Source organism: Gossypium hirsutum, chromosome A10, assembly GCF_007990345.1.
Source record: "Gossypium hirsutum isolate 1008001.06 chromosome A10, Gossypium_hirsutum_v2.1, whole genome shotgun sequence".
NCBI lineage: Eukaryota > Viridiplantae > Streptophyta > Magnoliopsida > Malvales > Malvaceae > Gossypium > Gossypium hirsutum.
This window is the reverse complement of record NC_053433.1, coordinates 98,418,786-98,439,455: the sequence shown is the minus strand read 5'-3', so window position 1 is coordinate 98,439,455 and position 20,670 is coordinate 98,418,786. Positions and strand designations below refer to the sequence as shown.

General features: G+C 37.3%; 1 non-coding gene across 1 annotated transcript; it reads left to right on the top strand.

Annotated features, from left to right (window-relative positions):
- The first annotated feature begins 13,967 nt into the window (after window positions 1-13,967).
- Window positions 13,968-14,074, top strand: LOC121209195 (small nucleolar RNA R71). The gene has a single exon (XR_005904312.1). It is a non-coding gene; the product is annotated as a small nucleolar RNA R71 (small nucleolar RNA).
- The last annotated feature ends 6,596 nt before the right edge of the window (window positions 14,075-20,670 follow it).

Here is a 20,670-nt window from a genome sequence, read left to right as displayed (position 1 = left end):
CCTCTTCTATAAAACCCCTTAAGGGTTTAACTTCAACAATGAACACCAACCAAGTCTAAGCAATGCTCAAACTTGGTTATAGGAAGTGACTTAGTCATCATATCTGCAGGATTTTCATGAGTACTAATTTTGCCCACAACAATATCACCACGAGCAATAATATCACGAACAAAATGATACCAAACATCAATATGTTTTGCTCTCTCATGAAACATTTGATCTTTTGTAAGGAAGATGGCACTCTGACTGTCACAAAATATTGTACTGATTTGAAGGTCTTCATTGAGTTCACTAAATAGTCCCTTCAACCAAATAGCTTCTTTACAAGCCTCAGTAATCTCCATGTACTCAGCTTCAGTGGTAGACAAAGCGACTGTAGTTTGTAAAGTGGCTTTGCAACTAATTGCACAACCTCCGATTGTAAAGACGTAACCTGTGAGAGATCTTCTTCTAGAAAGGTCTCCAGCAAAATCAACATCAACATACCCTATGACTCCATCTTTAGTTCTTCCAACTGTAAGCAAACATCAGTAGTGCCTCGTAAGTATCTTAAAATCCACTGAACTGCTTTCCAATGTTCTTTACCGGGATTTTCCATGTATCTGCTAACTGCACTGCCTACATATGAAAAATCTGGACGTGAACAAACCATAGTATACATGAGAGATCCCACTGCACTAGAGTATGGAACATGTGACATGTACTCAATCTCACCATCTGATTGTGGAGACAAAGCCGATGAAAGTCTGAAATGGGCTGCTAAAGGTACAATTTACTTGCTTGCTTTTCTATCTCTGAGAATCTTCATACCAAGTATCTTCTTTGCTGGTCTTAAATCTTTCATCTCAAATTCTTCACTTGGTTGGGCTTTGACCATTCTTATCTCTTCTTTATCTTTTGCTGCTATCAACATGTCATCAACATAAAGAAGTAGATACATAAAAAAACCATCATTGTTTTTCTTAAAATAAACACAACTGTCTAAACTACTTCTTTTGAAATCATGAGAAGTCATAAAGGAATCAAACCTCTTGTACCACTGTCTTGGTGACTGTTTCAAACCGTAAAGGGACTTTCTCAGCAAGCAAACATAGTCCTCTTTTTCTGAGACTATAAAACCCTCTGGTTGTAACATGTAAATATCCTCCTCAAGTTCTCCATGCAGAAATGCAGTTTTTACATCTAACTGCTCAAGCTCCAAATCATGCATGGCCACAATACCAAGCAAAGCTCGAATCGAACTATGCTTAACAATTGGAGAGAACACATCTGTGAAGTCCACTCCTGGAATTTGACTGTAACCCTTTGCAACAAGCCTTGCTTTATATCTGGGTTCTTCAACTCATTGAGTCCCTTCTTTCTTTTTAAACACCCATTTACAATGAACAACCTTTTTACCTTTAGGAAGTTTCACAAGTTCCTATGTTCTGTTTTTTTGGAGTGATTCAATCTCTTCTTGCATAGCAAACATCCACTTTTCTGAGTCTTCACAGTTAACCACCTCAGAATAATTAGATGGCTCTAGATTTGCATCTATATCTTTAGCCACATTTAAAGCATAAGCAACTAGATCAGCCTCGGCATACTTCTTTGGAGGTTTAATTTCTCTTTTAATTTTGTTTTTGGCGATAGAGTATTGTTGTGAAGAAGCAACTCTATTCTCAATTTTTGTTTTGGCTTGAGGAGTTGACTCTGTATTAATCAAATGCTCTACCTGTTTTTTATTTTCTTTATTGGAAGAGTCTTTAAGAGATAAGTTAGGTAGCATAGCAGTTTCATCAAAAACAACATCTCTGCTAATCACAACTTTTCTATTTTCAGGACACCATAACTTTTATCCTTTTACACCAGCTTTATAACCAAGAAAAATGCATTTAATGGATCCCGGTTCTAATTTTTCATTATCAACATGAGCATACGCAGGACACCCAAAAATCTTTAAATCAGAATAATTAGTAGGATTACCAGAATATACCTCTTGTGGATTCTTTTTCTCAATGGCAACGGATGGAGATCGGTTGATCAAAAAACATGCAGTAGAGGCTGCTTCTGCCCAAAATGACTTCAGTAAGTTGGCATTTGACAACATACATCGAACCTTCTTCATGATCGTTCTATTCATTCGTTCTGCAACGCCATTTTGCTGTGGAGTATGACGAACTGTCAAGTGTCTCATGATCCCTTCTGACTTGCACAATCTATTAAACACATCAGAACAGAACTCTAAGTCATTGTCTGTGTGGAGGTATTTTATCTGTTTTTCCGTTTGTTTTTCAATCATAATTTTCCAAGACTTAAATATGGAAAACACATCGCTTTTCTGCTTCAGGAAGAACGCCCAAACTTTTCTGGAAAAATCATCAATAAAGGTTAGCATATAATTAGCTCCACCTCTCGAAGGCACTCTGGATGGCCTCCACAGATCAGAATGAATATACTCCAATATTCTCTTTGTGTTATGGATTCCTTTAGTGAATCGAACTCTCTTTTGCTTCCCAAAAACACAGTGCTCACAGAAATTCAGTTTACAAATTCCTTGCCCATCAAGAAGTCCTCTTTTGCTCAATTCTGCCATGCCATTCTCACTCATATGCCCTAGGCGCATATGCCAAAGTTTAGTAATATCATCATCTGACAAGGAAGAGGAAACGATAGCTGCATCACCAGTAATAGTAGAACCCTGCAAAACATATAACTTGGCAATCTTTCTCTGTCCTTTCATCACAACAAGGGACCCTTTGGAAATCTTTAAAACCCTACTTTCAACTGTATATCTGTACCCTTGTGAATCAAGAGTACTCAATAAAATTAAATTTCTTTTCAATTCTGGAACATGTCGTATGTCACTAAGTGTTCTGACAACTCCATCAAACATCTTAACTTTAATTGTTCCAACACCTACGATTTTACACGAAGCATTATTTCCCATCAAAACAACATCTTCAGACACTGTTTCGTAAGTTGTAAACCAATCCCGATTGGGACTCATGTGGAAGGTGCAGCCTGAATCAAGTATTTACTCCTCGCTTACTTTAGAATCATTGATAGAAGCAACTAAAAGTTCACCATCGTTGTAGTCTTCTACAACATCAGCTTCACCGAAATTTTCTGGTTGTTTTCCCTTTTGATTCGCAGCCTCTCTTTTAAGCTTATTTTGTAGCTTATAGCACTCAGATTTAATGTGCCCTTTCTTCTTGCAGAAGTTACAAGTTTTACCTCTGTTTGAAGACTTCGATCTACCCTTAGATTTACCACGAGGATTCCGTTCCTATGTCCTACCACGATCATCATCAGCATTCTGATCTTATCTCCCACGAATAATGAGACCCTCTCCCTGAGAGTCGGGTTTAACCACAAAATGCTTCATCTTATCATACAAGGTTAAAGAATCATAAACCTCATCAACTGTGAGAGATTCGCGGCTATATAAAATCGTGTCTCTAAAGGTTGAATAAGACGGGGGCAACGAACAAAGTAGAATCAACCCTAGATCTTCCTTATCATACTGAACCTCTATGGCCTCTGAGTTTGAGAGAATTTCTTTAAACACTGTTAAGTGTTCGTGTACAGACGCACCTTCCTCCAAACGATGAGCATAAAGACGCTGCTTCATATGCAACTTGCTTGTTAGAGTTTTCGACATACATATTTGTTCTAGCCTCTTCCATAATGCAGCGGCAGTCTTCTCTTTCATCACATCCTGCAAAATTTCGTTGGACAAATGCAGATGTAATTGTGTTAACGCCTTGCGATCCTTACGCTTCTTCTCTTCATCTGTTAATGTCGAAGGCATCTTATCTATCCCTAGCAGGGCATCCTCCAGATCCATCTGCGCAAGAACTGCTTGCATCTTAATCTACCACAATACAAATCTGGTGTTACGATCCAATAGCGGAATTTCATACTTCAAAGACGCCATTACTGTGATTAAGATGAACAACCCGAAAGCTAGGCTACCAATTTGTGAAAAATAAAATAAAATAAAAAAATAAAGAACACACAAATTTTACGGGAAAAAACCACGGGCAGAAGAGAAGAAAATTCACTATGTTGAAAATTTTGAATTCAAATACAAGAGGAATAGACTATGTCTATTTATAGGCTTGCAAAGCCATATTCTAGTAGGATTGAAACAGCTTATCCTAATCAATATAAAATAGATGGAGTTTAATAAGATTTAAAAAACCTTATTCTAAAATAAAATAACAGAAGTCTAGTTCTATATGGATTTTACTGTTATTTTATTTTCCATCGTATTTTATTTAAATAAGAATTTGGGTCACTTAATTCTAACAATCAATATCTATTTTTACTCCATGACTATTAGAAGCACCATAGAGTAAAACACTGGCATGTTTTTCATTATCTCTAAAATATTGATATTCATAAGTTACTTGCTAAAAGATTCACCTTCCTATTGAAACGATGAGCCCTAAGAGAAATAGGCAAAGGATAACTCCTTGAAATAGTTTTGTTACAAAATAAATGTTGATTTTTCCATATATTAATTTCAATGATTTTCTCTGCAACTTTTGTTTTAACCATAATAATCGGTATTATTTTAGTGTTAATGTATCGACTAGTTGTTACATCCTAAAAACTGGGTTAGAAGGAATGGGGTTAGTAAACCGAAAGAGTGGTCACATCCTGTTTTTTAGTTAAGATTGGAGAAAATTTTGTATAGTGATTAATTTGATTGGGTCTTGTGTTCAAATCATATCCCTTAAGTTTTATTGTTTTTATTCCTACACTTGACTAGGCACATGTAGGTTAATTCAAATTCTTACCAATCAGATAAGTGCTTAATATTTGGATATTAAGGGGTTTTGGTTAGGAAATTATTTTATTTTGCTTTGTTTTTTGTTTAAAAATAATCCTTAAGTTTCCCACTATCTCCACGTCCTCCTTTCTTCTTTTCTTTCCTGTAAACCTTCACAATTTTCCTTGTCTTTTTTGTTTTCTTCTTTTTGTTTTGAGGTTCGTCATGTTTCTGAGTTGTCAGCCTTTTTAGTCGTCTCTTGTTAAGTTTTTGGTCATTATTTTGTTGTAGTAACATAATTTTCTTCTTCAGTTGACGTGGAGTTAAGTGGACTTTTAATTGATTTTATTGTTGAGTTTGAATGTTCTTGTACTGATAAAGGAATATTGTGAGAAGTACAATGATCCTCCGATGAGTTTAGTTTTGTTAAATGTTGTTGCTCTTCTTCAAGGATAAGTGTTGGTATCTTTCAATTAAAGGTTGGTTTCGTTTGGTTTATAGAAACTGATAGTTTAGGTCGTATTAGTATATGTATTCATTAATTAGTTCAGTTTGGGTTTCGTGTGTAGATTTCGTAATTGCTGCTGTTAAGACAACGCATCGAAAGTATTTAGGTGTGTGTTTCTAACCCAAAACTACCACGTGTAATCTAAAAAATCTGGAAAAAAAAAGAAAAAATCAAAATTCTTCTACGTCATACGACCGTGTGGCAGACCGTGTGTCTGGCCGTGTAAGGGCATACAAGTGTGTGTGATTACACAGGCTAGTCACCTGGGCCATGTGAAACCACACGAGCGTGTGGCCTATTTTCCTTGAAATTTTCATTTAAGCTCAATTTAATCTGTAATTTGTAATTAGACCTTCTGTGGGGTTCGGTTTTCTTAAAAAAGACCCAAAGTGAGGTATATTTGTTGATACGTTCAGTAAGTGAGTTGCATGTATATTTTATGTGTCGATAATTTTTGAAAGCATGACTATTTTTGTAAAGTATGTATAACATTCGTATTTTGTTATCTGTTTTGATATGATATTTGATTCGACTATGTGATATGTACATATGTTACAATGATTTTACATAAGCATTGGAGTGGGTTTTGATGATAGAGGAAGTGTTTTCAGGCAGTTGATGATCGTGAAACTAACTAAAAATTTGACTTAAGGCAAGCGCACCTATCGAGCAGTAGTATAGTTATGGTGAGACCGGAAATATCGTATCCACGAGGATTAAAAGTACTAGTAATTACTATCTTTTTATTATCTAGCCTAAGAATTAAAGGCTATTTTTAAACTAAACTATTTTTCTAAGATTATGACAGAGATGAAAGTTGGAAAATACTTTAGAAAAACCAATGGAGAAGACAATACCCAAGAAAGAATCCACCTAGACTTCACTTATTACCTTTTACTTAGACAATTTATTCACTTGACTTATTCTGTAGAAATCCCTGATTTATGTTAATATCCCTTTCAAGACTAAAAACAACTAACTCTAGGTTGATTAATTGAAATCTCTTTCTAATTAAAACCCCTATTGTCGCATTAACTCGATTTATCAATTCCCTTATTAGATTTGACTCTAATCCGACAAATTTATGTCGTCCTATCTCTAGGATTGCATGTAACTCCGCTTAATTATGAATGATCTATTCTTAAACATGGACTTTTACTCCACTGAATAAGCATATCAGAAACCTAAATTAATATCTTGGAATATTAAAGCAATGATTAAAATTCACAATTAAGAATAAGAACAAATATTTATCATATAAATCAAAGAGTAATAAGATTCGTCTTAGGTTTCATCTCCCTTAGGTATTTAGGGAGTTTAGTTCATAATAATAATGGAAAACATCTCAAAATTTAGAAAATAACAAAACATAAAGAAACCCAAAGAACTTCTAGGAAATTGGATGGAAATCTTTAGTCTTGATGTAAATCCTATCTCCTAGGTGATTCCAATGGCTATTCTCGAATATTTTCTGCCTCCAACTCTCTGTCTCCCTTTTAATCCTCTTTTAGGATGTTTATATAGGCTTTAGAATGCTTCAAAACCATCAAAACTGGCCTTTTCCAAGTAGAACTAGACTTGGGCTCGACAGGGACACGGCCGTGTGCCCCGCCCGTGTGCAAGTGCTCAAGCCGTGTGTAATTCTGAATTGGTTTCTAGTCGACACGGCCATGACACATGGGCGTGTGGTCTACTCGTGTGCCTCATAGGGCATGTGGTTTACCCGTGTGGACGTGCCTAGGTCGTGCGAAACACTATTTTAAGCTCAATTTATCCCTTTTTGGCCTGTTTTTTTGTCCTTTTGCTATTCTAAGCTCTCCTGAATATAAACCATGAAATTAAAGGATTAGGAGCATCAAATTCACTAAAACAAAGGAAAAATCATTCATAAATATGCCAAGCATGGGGTAAAAATATGTATATATTACGGTTTATCAAATATCCCCACACTTAAGCATTTGCTTGTCCTCAAGCAAAATCCTCAATTTACAATTAAAATAAAATCTTTCAACTTATAATTCTCATTTATAATGTTTCAAAATAATCCACAAGCAGTCATACATTGAAAATTTAACTAAAAGAACATTAAAGTTTCAAATAGTCAAAGTTGAGCATTTTAATCATAGAATTATAGGCATCCCCCTTTATCTAAGTAATTATCTTTAATTCCAAATTGACAATGGTTGACATCCTCACTAGAGGTTCACTCAAATCACTCAATATGTTTAAGGTTCAATGGTTAAGCACTCATTAGTCAAATATGAAAAGTTATTACCATAGGCTTGCATGAAAATCAAATCTCCACCACTATAAATGAGATGATACACAAATCAAAAGGTCTTTGAAGGGTTGTAACAGGGCTTTGGGTTAAAGATGTGGACACAGGCTGAAAAAGACAGTTAGAATCGAGATTAAATTGATAAATTACCTAACTGGAAAAGTAACTAACATCAATTGAATAAACATGAACTTCTTCTCAGAATATGAAATTAAATACTTAAGATCAAAAATAAAGAATTACTACCAATATGTATGTATGTATGTATGTATGTATGTATGTATGTACGTATATATGTATGTATGTATGTATGTATATATGTATGTATGTATGTACGTATGTATGTATGTATGTATGTATGTATGTACGTACGTATGTATGTACGTATGTATGTACGTATGTATGTATGTATGTATGTACGTATGTACGTACGTACGTATGTATGTATGTATGTATGTATGTACGTATGTATGTATGTACATATGTATGTATGTATGTATGTACGTATGTATGTACGTATGTACGTACGTATGTATGTATGTACGTATGTATGTACGTATATACGTACGTATGTATGTACATACGTATGTATGTACGTATGTATGTATGTATGTATGTATGTATGTATGTATGTATGTATGTGTGTATGTATGTATGTATGTACGTACGTATGTACGTACATATGTACGTATATATGTACGTACGTATGTATGTATGTATGTATGTATATACGTATGTACGTATGTAGGTATGTACGTATGTATGTATGTATGTATGTATGTATGTATGTATGTATGTGTTTTTAAGAATAAGAACAAATATGAGAGAGAATTATACAATTCAAATGAAAGAACATAGTTAGGCAATTAATCAAATCAAATCTTGACAAAAAAGGAATCAATAATATAGGAAAAATTCTCAGCGAATCAAAGAGTATGATATAGGGGTTAAAATTTAGGGTAAATTTAAAAAAATAGTTTGTTAAGCTCAAAGGGGTTCACTAAGGGTTAATTATGAGGGTAGGCTTTTTATGGGGTAAATGGGTTAAAACTTAAGTGCCTTTATCATTTTAGTATATCAAATCAAAGGTGTGGTCTCGACATGTATAATCGATACAAGTTCTAGAATAACAAATCAATATTGACACACTCATAACCAATAAAATCAGCGAGTAAGAAAGATATATGCTCTAAAAGGCTCAAAATCTCACGAAAATTATGGGTATTTGATGTCAATCTTGTAAATTCAAAACTTCAAGATAATACCTCAATTCAGGGAAACAACCTAGCAATTTTACTTCTCAAAAATTTCAACTTATCATACTTGATTCTCCAATGTCTTAAAGTTTAAACAATCAATGCACAGTTACCTATGATTTAATTTAAAAACACATCAATAAAAATCATAAATCAATCAAAATTTTACTCTAATAATGATATGAGAAAATTATTTGAGAATAAGATAAAAATTTGCGGATTTCTGATAATCACATAAATAACCTCCCCACACTTAAGATGTACGTTGTCCTCAATGTATAAAAATAAATAATAAGAATATAAGTATAATATCAGAAGAGAGGGAGAGAAGCGAAACTGCCCTGAATATTTGGATGAGGTCCTTGCAGTAGCGAGGGCGAGAATTGTAGATAAGGTAAATGAAAGACACGATTCTGAGTTACTAATAAGAAAATAAACATCACTGTGGAAGAGAATTAAAGGATAAGTCAATAATAATCATAAAGATAAGTAGATTTTAAAATATAAAACATAAGTCTTCAAAAATAAATAAGAGACAAAATAAAATAAAAATAAAAATAATAGTAAAATATAGGGACTCAAAGGTCCTCATCATCAGATGCCTCGTGGTCGACGTTGCCAAAGGAGAGATGTGGAGGTGGTGGCAAATTTTTCGAAGAGTGGCATCGATGCTACGGAACTGCTCAAAGCACTGCTCCTCAAAGCGAGTAAATCGCTCTAACAAATCTGTCAAAGTGGCAGCAAGAGGTCGGTGATGCGGTGGTGGTGGGGTGGGTCCTCGTGAAGGGGAGGGACATCGTCAGTAATGTCCTCTGGCTCATCCTAGTCAGCAGGGTGGATAAGTTTGGACTGAGAGAAGTCGACTGCACGGCGCTGCTTTATCATCCTCATGTGGATCATGCTGGAAATTCCCTGAGGGGACATCTGGCCGACTAATGTGAGTGTCGATGACATCTCTAGAGTTTCGAAGAGGCCGAAGTGTCGAGTGAGGTGAGTTACGTAAGGGCGAAGGCAAATGAGGCCCTTCCTATGGCGATTCGTCTAGTGGAAAAAGGCGAGGGCGATAAAACATGTCAAGTCAAATACATGGCCAATCGCCATGCTCCACATGAAGTATGCGTCGATGGTGCTAACTACTCCAGTGCTCTCTCTCCTTCCAGTCAAAGTGTGAGCTAAGATGGCATGAATGTAGCATAGTGCTGGAGGGAGAGAAGTCACCTTCGAGCGACTTATGTCATAGGAAGCCGTGCTCACCGTAAGATCGGTCCAACAGCAAGATTGTGGATAGTGTATGTGACGGTGAAACTGTAAAAAATTCTCTGAAGCCATGAACTCCTCCGTGTAGAGGCCCAAAGCAGCTCCAAACTCAAGTACACTCATATGCCTGACAAGTCCACCAAGTCTAAAAACGATAGTACCAGCCTCGTCATGTGTATTCATCACATGCTGTAGGTGGAAAGTAGTGCAGAACTCCAATGTTAGCTCTGAATAGGTAGGCTCGATAATTGAAAAGAACCGATCCCAAAGGGTAATATCGAGATGGAAACGAACAAGGTGAGTAAGTTGGACCTGCTCCAAAGCGGCCTAGTCAATACATCGGGCCACTCCCAATGGTCGTACTCGTAGAAGCTAAAACAGGTCGTCCTGTTGGTTGGAGAAGAACCGAAGTAGCAGGTGACAGGCTTCAGTCGAGGTGCTCGAGCAGGTTGTGCCAGGACCCTTCTGCTTTTTCGAAGCGGGAACAACAATTTTCTTGCCTTGTGTGTTTGTCATTATAAGCCTACAAAATTAGAAGAAAGGATTAATAAGAAAAAAAATTCAGCATTGACATAGAATCCAAAGAATTCGTTATAGTAATCCATTCCTAAAACCATATATCCGAATATTAAAAAAGTGCAAAAATCAAAAGTGAAAAATCAAATGACAAAGGATCTAAAAGGACAATGCAACGAACATTAAAATATGAGTAATAAGTCAATATACTAAACGCATTAGCAAGAGACAAATATGACTAAAATAGTGAACTAAACATGTAGTATTAAGAATGAAATAAAAGGGAATAATAGTAGCAATAGAGTTAAAATAATAAGAAGAACTAACCTAAACTAGTATTCATCAATATAGAAATTAACAAAACCAAATCCAAATCAAAATAATAAGCAGAAATAAAAGAAAATAAACAAAAATAAATAAAGAACAAAATAGAAATAAAGTGAAAAATAAAATTTAAGAATAAAAATAAATGAAATAAAGAAAAGAAAAACAATGGTGGAATGGCTAACCGATGGGGTGTATGGTGGTCAAGGGTGGTAAACGGGGAGGGCACGGGCGTGGGTGCTAGGTCGTACGACGCGAAAGAGGGTGAGGTTCGGTCTGTTGGAAGGGGGAACACGGGTGGGGCCAGGCCGTGCGGCGCAAAGGAAGTTGAGGGTGAAAGGGAAAAAGAAAGGAAGGGGAAAGGGTGTGCGTGCAGGATAGGGGAAGGAGGGGGTTGAGGGTGAAGATAGGGTTAGTTTGGGTCTTGGACGAGCGGCGATGGCTGTCGGTGGGAGTGCTGGTGACAGTCGACTGCTAGGGTTGGGAGGCTTTGGGGAAGAAGAAGAAGAAAATAAAAATTAGGGTTTGGGGGGTTTAAAAGGGGCACAATTGTGTGAGACCCGTGTTAGGCCACACGATCGTGTCACACACCCGTGTGGCTCGATTTTAGCCCGTGTTTGTCGCGAAAGTTGAATGCCTAATCGTCATACAGCCTGGGGACACGCCCGTGTGTCCAGGCCGTATGGTGCACATGACCGCGTCGCACGGCCATGTGCCATGTCCTTCGCTTCTCCCACGCCCGTGTGGTGCTTCGCACGTCCGTGTGTCTGAACACACGGCCGCGTGCCTTGCCTGTATGGCTCCCTGACTTATTTAAAATTTGAAAATTTAGCTCCAGTTTTAACATGGCCTAGGACACGCCCGTGTGTCCAGGCTGTATTGATCGAATTCATGGCCGTGTGGCTCGATATTTGGGGAATTTTTAGCCCTGTTTCCACACGGCCAAGGATACATCCGTGTGTCCAGGCCATGTGGGCCACTGTACCTGCATAAAAATAGTAAAAATAGCTAAAATAACTAGTTAGTGGTGTTAAGTGCTCGGGTTGCCTCCTCAAAAATAGCTTAGAGTCTAAGCTTAACTTACCTCAATTTCGTGTGATTACGGCGGATCGCGGAGTCGAGACTCCTCTTTATCACTATCAATTCTATTATCCACATAAAGTTTAAGTCGAGTAATATTTACCTTAAAGGTGCCGAATTGAGAATGATTTACCTTGACTGTACCGTATAGGAAAATATTCAGTACCGTGAAGGAAGTCGCTCCGTTTGTATTAAGCTCTGAAGTAGCAATTCGGGGGTTCTGTTCATCTAAAAAAACTTTATCCCCAACCTTAAATTTTGTTGTTTCATCCTTACGCTTATCGAGGTGTCACTTCGATTCATCGTGTGCTTTTGGTTTCTCCTTGACATGTGTTCGCCATTCGTCTAGTTCGTCGATCTGAAGCCTTCGTTCTTCATGAGTCGCTCTATTTTTGTTGCGTGGATTAGAATGAGGCTCAATCACGTTCTTCCTAGGGGAGTCCTGCAAAGGAGTTTGAGTTGCAACATTATTCAAGTGAATAGAACTTAAACAATCGTCTCGATTACTAGATATTTTTGTAGAATCATGAGCTTGAAGCTTAATCGTGTCATCACCTACACGAAGTATCAATTCACCTGTGCTAACATCAATGATAGTTCTAGCAGTTGCTAAAAAGGGTCTTCCTAAAATTAAAGGCACATTACTATCCTCTTCCATGTCTAGAACAACAAAATCAATTGGGAATATAAATTTATCAATTTTAACAAGTAAGTCTTCAATAATATCCCTAGGAAATCTGATTGTTTTATTTGCCAATTGAATGCTCATCCTAGTTTGTTTGGGTTTCCCAAGACTGAGTTGTTTAAACATTTTATAGGGCATGACATTAATACTTGCCCCTAAATCAGCCAAAGCACTGTTAACGTTCAAACTACCAATTAAACAAGGGATCGTAAAACTCACTGGACCTTTCAACTTATTGGGTAGCTTATTCTATAGAATGGCTGAGTAAACTGCGTTTAATTCCACATGCGACGCATTATCCAACTTCCATTTATTTGCTAAAAGCTTCTTTAGAAATTTTACTACATTTGGCATCTGCGAAAGAGGTTTAATAAACGGTAAGTTAATATGTAATTTCTTTAATAATTTAATGAATTTACTGAATTGTTCGTCCGTTTGGTCTTTCCTTGTTGCACTGGGGTATGGCACACGAGGTTTATATTCTCTACTTACCGGTTTTTGCTCACTGTGGTCCACCTCATCCTTACCTTTACTTACCAAAATTCCTTGCCTAGGTTCTGGTTCAAGTTTAACTAACCCTTCTTCATTTCGAACAGTAATCGTATTAAGCTGCTCCATTGAGTTAGTTTCAATATTACTCGGCAAGATACCTTGTGGTCATTTCGAGCCCTTGAATCGACGCTTGTTGATTCTTAAGTGCTGTTTTGGTATTCTGAAAACAAGTTTCTGACACCGAGATGAATTTTGTGAGCATCTCTTCAAGGTTCAGTTTCTTCTCTTGTTGGTAAGGTGATTGTTGGAAACCTAGAGGATGTTGTGGTCTTTAATTTCCTTGCCTACCCCACGAGAAATTGGGATGGTTCCTCCAACCTGCATTATAAGTGTTACTGAATGGGTTATTTTGAGGTTTAGGATTATTATTACCCATATAGTGGACTTTTTCCTCCTCGGTGCTAGGATTGAAGGATGGATAATCTGTGTTGTGTACTCCTCCTCCACTTGAATCACACCTCATCACTGGATGTACCTGAGTAGAACCATACAAACCGTCAATCTTTTTATTTAAAAGTTCTACCTAGTTAGATAGCATAGTAACCGCGTCAAGGTTGAAAACACTAGCAGCTTTCGTCAGCTTCGCTCTCATGACTTGCCACTGATAGTTATTCAGTGACATCTCTTCAATAAATTTGTAAGCCTCTTCAGGTGTTTTATTGTTTAACGTTCCACCGACGGCTGTGTCGATAAGTTGCCTTGTTGAGGGGTTCACATCGTTGTAAAAAGTCTGAACCTGCAACCATAGAGGTAACCCATGGTGAGGAGAGCTTCTCAATAGGTCCTTGTATCTCCCCCTTGCATCATAAAGAGTTTCTAAATCCATCTGCACAAAAGAAGAGATATCATTCCTTAATTTAGCCGTTTTAGCCGGCGGAAAATATTTAAGTAAAAATTTTTCGGTCATTTGTTCCCAAATAGTGATTGACCCTCATGGTAACGAGTTTAACCACTGTTTACCTTTGTTCCTTAATGAGAATGGGAACATTCAAAGGCGAATGGCATCACTAGAAATGCCATTGATCTTAAAAGTGTCGCAGAATTCCAGAAAATTTGCTAAATGAGTGTTTGGATCCTCATCCTGCAAACCATCAAACTGAACAAACTGTTGTATCATTTGAATTGTGTTAGGGTCCAGTTAGCAACAACAGGCCTAACTATACTCGATTCAGTTCCTGTTAAAGTAAGTTTAGCTTAATCATACATAGTACGAGGAGCAGGATTCTGATTTACTGGGTTTGCAGCAACCACAGGAGGTAACGGATTATTTTGACTATCAGTCATCTCATCAGTTGTGGTTTGAATATCGTCCTCTTGCCCTTCCTCTATGTATCGTAGGCTTCGCCTTATTTCACTTCAGTTTCTGCGAGCTATGCTTTTGATCTCACTATCAAAAAGTAAAGGTCCTAACGGGTTTCTTCTAGTTATAAACTATGAAAACCAGCCAAAAGAAAATAAAAGAAAATTTAGTAATTTAAGCAAAATATAATTAAATTGCAATAAAAATAAAAAAAATGGCTAAAGTAATAAAAAATAAACTTTCCTAATATTTTAGTCCCCGGAAACGGTGCCAAAAACTTGACGATCGTGAAACTAACTAAAAATTCGACTTAAGGCAAGCGCACCTATCGAACAGTAGTATAGTTATGGTGAGACCGGAAATATCGTATCCATAAGGACTAAAAATACTAGTAATTACTATCTTTTTATTATCTAGCCTTAGAATTAAAGGGTTTTTTTAAACTAAACTAATTTTCTAAGATTATGACAAAGATAAAAGTTGGAAAATACTTTAGAAAAACCAATGGAGAAGACAATACCCAAGAAAGAATCCACCTAGACTTCACTTATTACCTTTGATTTAGACTATTTATTCACTTGACTTATTCCGTAGAAATCCCTAATTTATGTTAATATCCCTTTCGAGACTAAAAACAACTGACTCTAGGTTGATTAATTGAAATCTCTTTCTAATTAAAACCCCTATTGTCGCATTAACTCAATCTATGGATTCCCTTATTAAATTTGACTCTAATCCGGCAGATTTATGTCGTCCTATCTCTAAGATTGCATGCAACTCCGCTTAATTATGAATGATCTACTCTTAAACAGGGACTTTTCCTCCACTAAATAAGCACATCAAAAACCTGAATTAATATCCTGGAATATTAAAGCAAGGATTAAAATTCACAATTAAGAATAAGAGCAAATATTTATCATATAAATCAAAGAGTAATAAGATTCGTCTTAGGTTTCATCTCCCTTAGGTATTTAGGGAGTTTAGTTCATAATAATAATTAAAAACATCTCAAAGTTTAGAAAACAACAAAACATAAAGATACCCAAAGAACTTCTAGGAAATTGGATGGAAATCTTCAGTCTTGATGTAAATCCTGTCTCTGAGGTGATTCTGATGGCTATTCTCGAATATTTTCTGCCTCCAAATCTCTATCTCCCCTTTAATCCTCTTCTAGGGTGTTTATATAGGCTTTAGAATGCTTCAAAACCCTCAAAAGTGACATTTTTATAGTAGAACTAGACTTGGGCTCGACAGGGACACGGCCATGTGCCTCGCCCGTGTGTAAGTGCTCAAGCCGTGTGTAATTCTGAATTGGTTTCTAGTCGACATGGCCATGACATATGGGCGTGTGGTCTGCCCGTGTGCCTTACATGGGCATGTGGTCTACTCGTGTGCTTCACACGGGCGTGTGGTTTACCCGTGTGGATGTGCCTAGGCCGTGTGAAACACTGTTTTAAGCTCAATTTGTCCCTTTTTGGCCCGTTTCTTGCTCTTTTTGCTGTTCTAAGCTCTCCTGAGTATAAGCCATGAAATTAAAGGATTAGGAGCATCAAATTCACTAAAACCAATGAAAAATCATTCATAAATATGCCAATCATAGGGTAAAAATATGTATATATTACAGTTTATCAGTAGTATTACTTCAATTTTGGCGATTAATCCACATTATATGTTTAGCAACTCAACTGTATATTTAATAGTGGCATACCACCACTTTCTACTGTGATTGGATAAATGGACTCATGTAGCCTTAATTGGTGTGATTGGTTGGTTGGAGATGGTGTGTAGCGGATAGGTGTAACACTTCATACCTGTAACCCATGCTGGGGCGGGGTACGAGGCATTACCTATACTTGATCCCATGCATACAAACAATCTCAAGTCTCCGAGACTCGGTCCAAATTTAAAAATTTTCAATTTCTACTTTAAACTTCTTATTATGGGCCTACGAACCTCAAATTGACCGTTGAAAACTATTCGGGACCATTCCGAGTCTTTACACCAACCTTAAGAAATTTTTCCTTTAAAACAGGGCATATACCCGTATGGAAGGACAACAAGCCGGTGTGACCCTCTCGACATGGTCGTGCTGATGGTCCGTGTGGCTCACACTGCCTAAGCACCTAGGGACATGCCCGTGTCTAATACCCATGTGGAATTAATTTCTAATTCACACCTATATGGGTTTTCACACGGCCAGACACACGCCCGTGTCATTGGCCCATATCACTCACAAGGCCACGACACGCTCGTGCCCCAACCCGTATGCAAAAACATGGACATTCTGTTTCTAACGTCAGAATGCTCATAATGTCACACGGCCAAGGCACACGCCTGTGCGCTGGGCCGTGTCCTCCACACAGCTAAGACACACCACCGTGTCTCTACCTGTGTGTTTATTACCATGTATACTGACTTGAAAGTTTTACATGCAGGGGACACACGGCTGGACCACACGCCCATAGGGCAGACCGTGTGTCACACATGCCCGCATGCCTACCCATGTAGACAGTATAAGACAATTTACCATGCCTCATTGCCACCCTTACATATATAGTTTCATACAAATACCAACCAATACCGAGACAAGTATAACCCCTATAACTAAATCAGCCATAATAGACATTTATTCAACCATGAGAATGCATCTTTCATAAACTCAAAATGAATATTAACTATCATTTAAAGCTTAATACAAATTAAAAGGTTTCCAACCCAAGCCAACACATTTGGCCAATTCTCAAAGACACAAAATAATAAAGTCTAAGTCCTATACATGCCATATTCAAAAATAAAAATCCAACTATACTAAATGCTTCGATTGATACTGTGATCGATATCTTTGACTTCTAGAATCCTTGAGCTAGTCTGGCGGCACTGTAAGAAATGGAAAGGAAAGGGAGTAAGCATAAAAGCTTAGTAAGTTGCATATAAGTAAGTACATAACAATCACATTTTATCAGTGATCCACATGCTCATGATACCAAAGTAGGCATAAGCATAACTTACTCATTACCATCCAAACTAGTCACATATTGTTCAATGAGCTCATATCTCATACGTACCAATTAGGTACCTGTACCAGTCACAACACGGTTATATTTTCTTCATTAGCTTAAGAACTTAACATTCATTGTTGAACCATTTGGAACACTACCGGATATTCATTAAGCCTCAAACGTAGGTAAAGTGTCGATGCCATATCCCAGACATGGCCTTATACTGGTTCACATCTCAAGTCGATGCCATGTCTCAGACATGGTCTTACACTGACTACCATCTCTTACCCGATGCATGTCCTAGACATGTCTTACACTGGCTTACATCTCGAGGCCGATGCATATCCCAGACATGTCTTACACTAGCTCTCGTCTCAATGTCGACGCCATGTCCCAGACATGGTCTTACACTGGCTCTCATAATGTGGCTGATGCATGTCCCAGACATGTCTTACACTAGCCAAATAATAACTCATATGTCACGGTATAAATATCTGATTTATTTCCTAGGTTCAAACAGGAACTCTACTATCTCTATTATCATCATACCATCTCAATACCACGATCAAGCAAATCATGCTATATTAATTCAAATACAATTCAACAAATACATTAGTAATGTAGTTGTATGATTTACGTAAAACTTACCTCGGATTACAAAATATGGCGACTAGTTGGTTTAGTCAATTTGCTTGATTTTCCCCCGGTATAGGTTTGGATTTGGTTATTCTTTATCTAAAATAGAAAAATTCACTCATTTAATCACTAAATAAACTTAAGCAATTAAAAATTCACATCTTTGGTAAAATGACCATTTTGCCTCTAGACTTTGACACAATGTCCATTTTACCCCTATGCTCAAAAATCAATTTTTATCAAATTTCTTCGTATCTTAAGTCTATATGAACTCTTTTTACTCTTATACCAACCCCAAATTCTCTCTATCTCACAAATTTATCATTCATTTTACAACTTGTGCAAAATGGTCCCTTTATGTGTTTTCATGGTAACACCTTTCACAGAAGTTGTCAATTACTCAACTAAGACTCATATTCTTCCATAAAATTTTAGAAAACACCCTAAATTCTCTCTTGGCAAAACCCTAGAGCTTCAACCATTTTGCAAGATATACCCTCATTTGAAAGCTCATGCTTCAAGGGTCTCAAAAATACAAAAATCGTCAACAAAGGACATGGAAATCACTTACTTGTGAGTGCTTCAAGTTGCTGAAAATTTTGAAGTTCAAAACCCTCCTATGGCTGGTAAAAATCGGTGAAGAAGAAGAAAAATAAAAGGAATGTGGCCTTTGTTTTATTTAATTTAAAACTAGTTAAAATTGGTGACCAAACACCACCTAATTTTGACTTTCCCATCAAATTGTCTCCTATGGCTGACCACCCTAGTCTCTAAGGGTCTAATTGCTCTTTAAAGACCCCAAAATTTTATATTCTAGCTATTTGACACCTTTAGCTATCAATTTAGGACTTTTTCGTTTTATGCGATTTAGTCCTTTTTCACAATTGGGCCCACAAACGTTAAAATTAGCTCACCAAATATTTCATGCACTATTTTAACCATGCTATGACTCTATTTTAATAATAAAATACTTTCTATAACTTTGGATTTGTGGTTTCGAGACCACTATTCTGACTAGCCCCAAAATCGGACTATTACGTTTCTCCCCCTTAGGGATTATCGTCCCCGAAAATCTTACCAGTGAATAAGTTCGGGTACTAATCTCTCATAGTCTCCTCGGGTTCCCATGTGGCTTCCTCGACTCCATGTCTATGCTACAAAACTTTCACAAGTGCTATACTCTTATTTCTCAACTATTTGACTTCCCGAGCTAAAATCTTGACTGGCTCTTTACCATAAGTCATGTCTGGATGAATCTCAACCTCTGACGATGAAATCACATGCGAAAGGTCTAATCTATATCGACATAGCATGGACACATGAAACACGTCATGAATCTTCTCTAACTCTGGTGGTAAAGTCAATCGATAGGCAACCGGTACTACTCTCTCGATAGCCTCATAAGGCCCTATAAAACAAAGACTCAACTTGCCTTTTCTACCAAATCTGAGGACTTTCCTCCACAAGGACACTTTCAAAAATACCCTATCACTGACTTGAAATTCAATTTCCTTTCGTTTCAAATCCGCGTAGGACTTCTATCTATCCGAGGCGGCCTTCAAGCAGTCACGAATTACTTTAACTTTTTCTTCAGTCTCTCTGACTAAATCGACCCCGTGAACCTGACTGTCTCTGTGCTCAGTCCAATATAAGGGTGTTTGACACTTTCACCCATACAAAGCCTCATAAGGCGTCATTTTTAGACTCGTTTGATAACTGTTATTATAGGCGAATTCAACCAATGGTAGATAACTTTTCCCAACTACCTTAGAACTCAAGGACGCAACACCACAACATGTCCTTTAATATCTGAATTACTCTCTCTGACTGACCGTCGGTTTGCAGATGGAAAGCTGTGCTAAAACTCAACTTTTTCCCAATGCCTCTTGTAACTTTTTCCAAAACCTCGAGGTAAATCTCGGGTCTCTGTCTAAAACAATCGATATGGGCACCCCCTGCAGTCTCATGATCTCGGAAACGTACAAGTCAGCTAATCTCTCAAGTGAGTAATCGGTACGCACAGGTATGAAGTGTGCCGACTATGTTAGCCTATCCAAAATAACCCAAATAGCATCCTTTTTCTTCGGGGTCAATGGTAAACCCGTCACACAATCCATAGTGATCCGATCCCACTTCCACTCGGGGATCGTAATAGGCTGAAGTAGACCCAAAGGTACTTGGTGTTCAGTCTTCACTTGCTGACACACTAGGCACTTAGATACAAACTCTAAAATGTCTCTTTTCATACCCGACCACCAAAACATTTTCTTCAGGTCATTGTACATTTTCACACTACCTGGGTGGACAGACAAACGACCACTATGTGCCTCTCTCAAAATCTTCTGAATAAACTCATTGTCCACAAACTCTGTCTTTAAACATTATTGCAATTTCTCATCACCTTTTTGAGCTTCACGGATCTCTTGAAGAAACGTCGATCCAGTTCCCAACTCTGCTAGAATCGAACCATCACCAGACAAAGCCATATTGGCATTCATTGCTCTCAGCACAAATAATGAT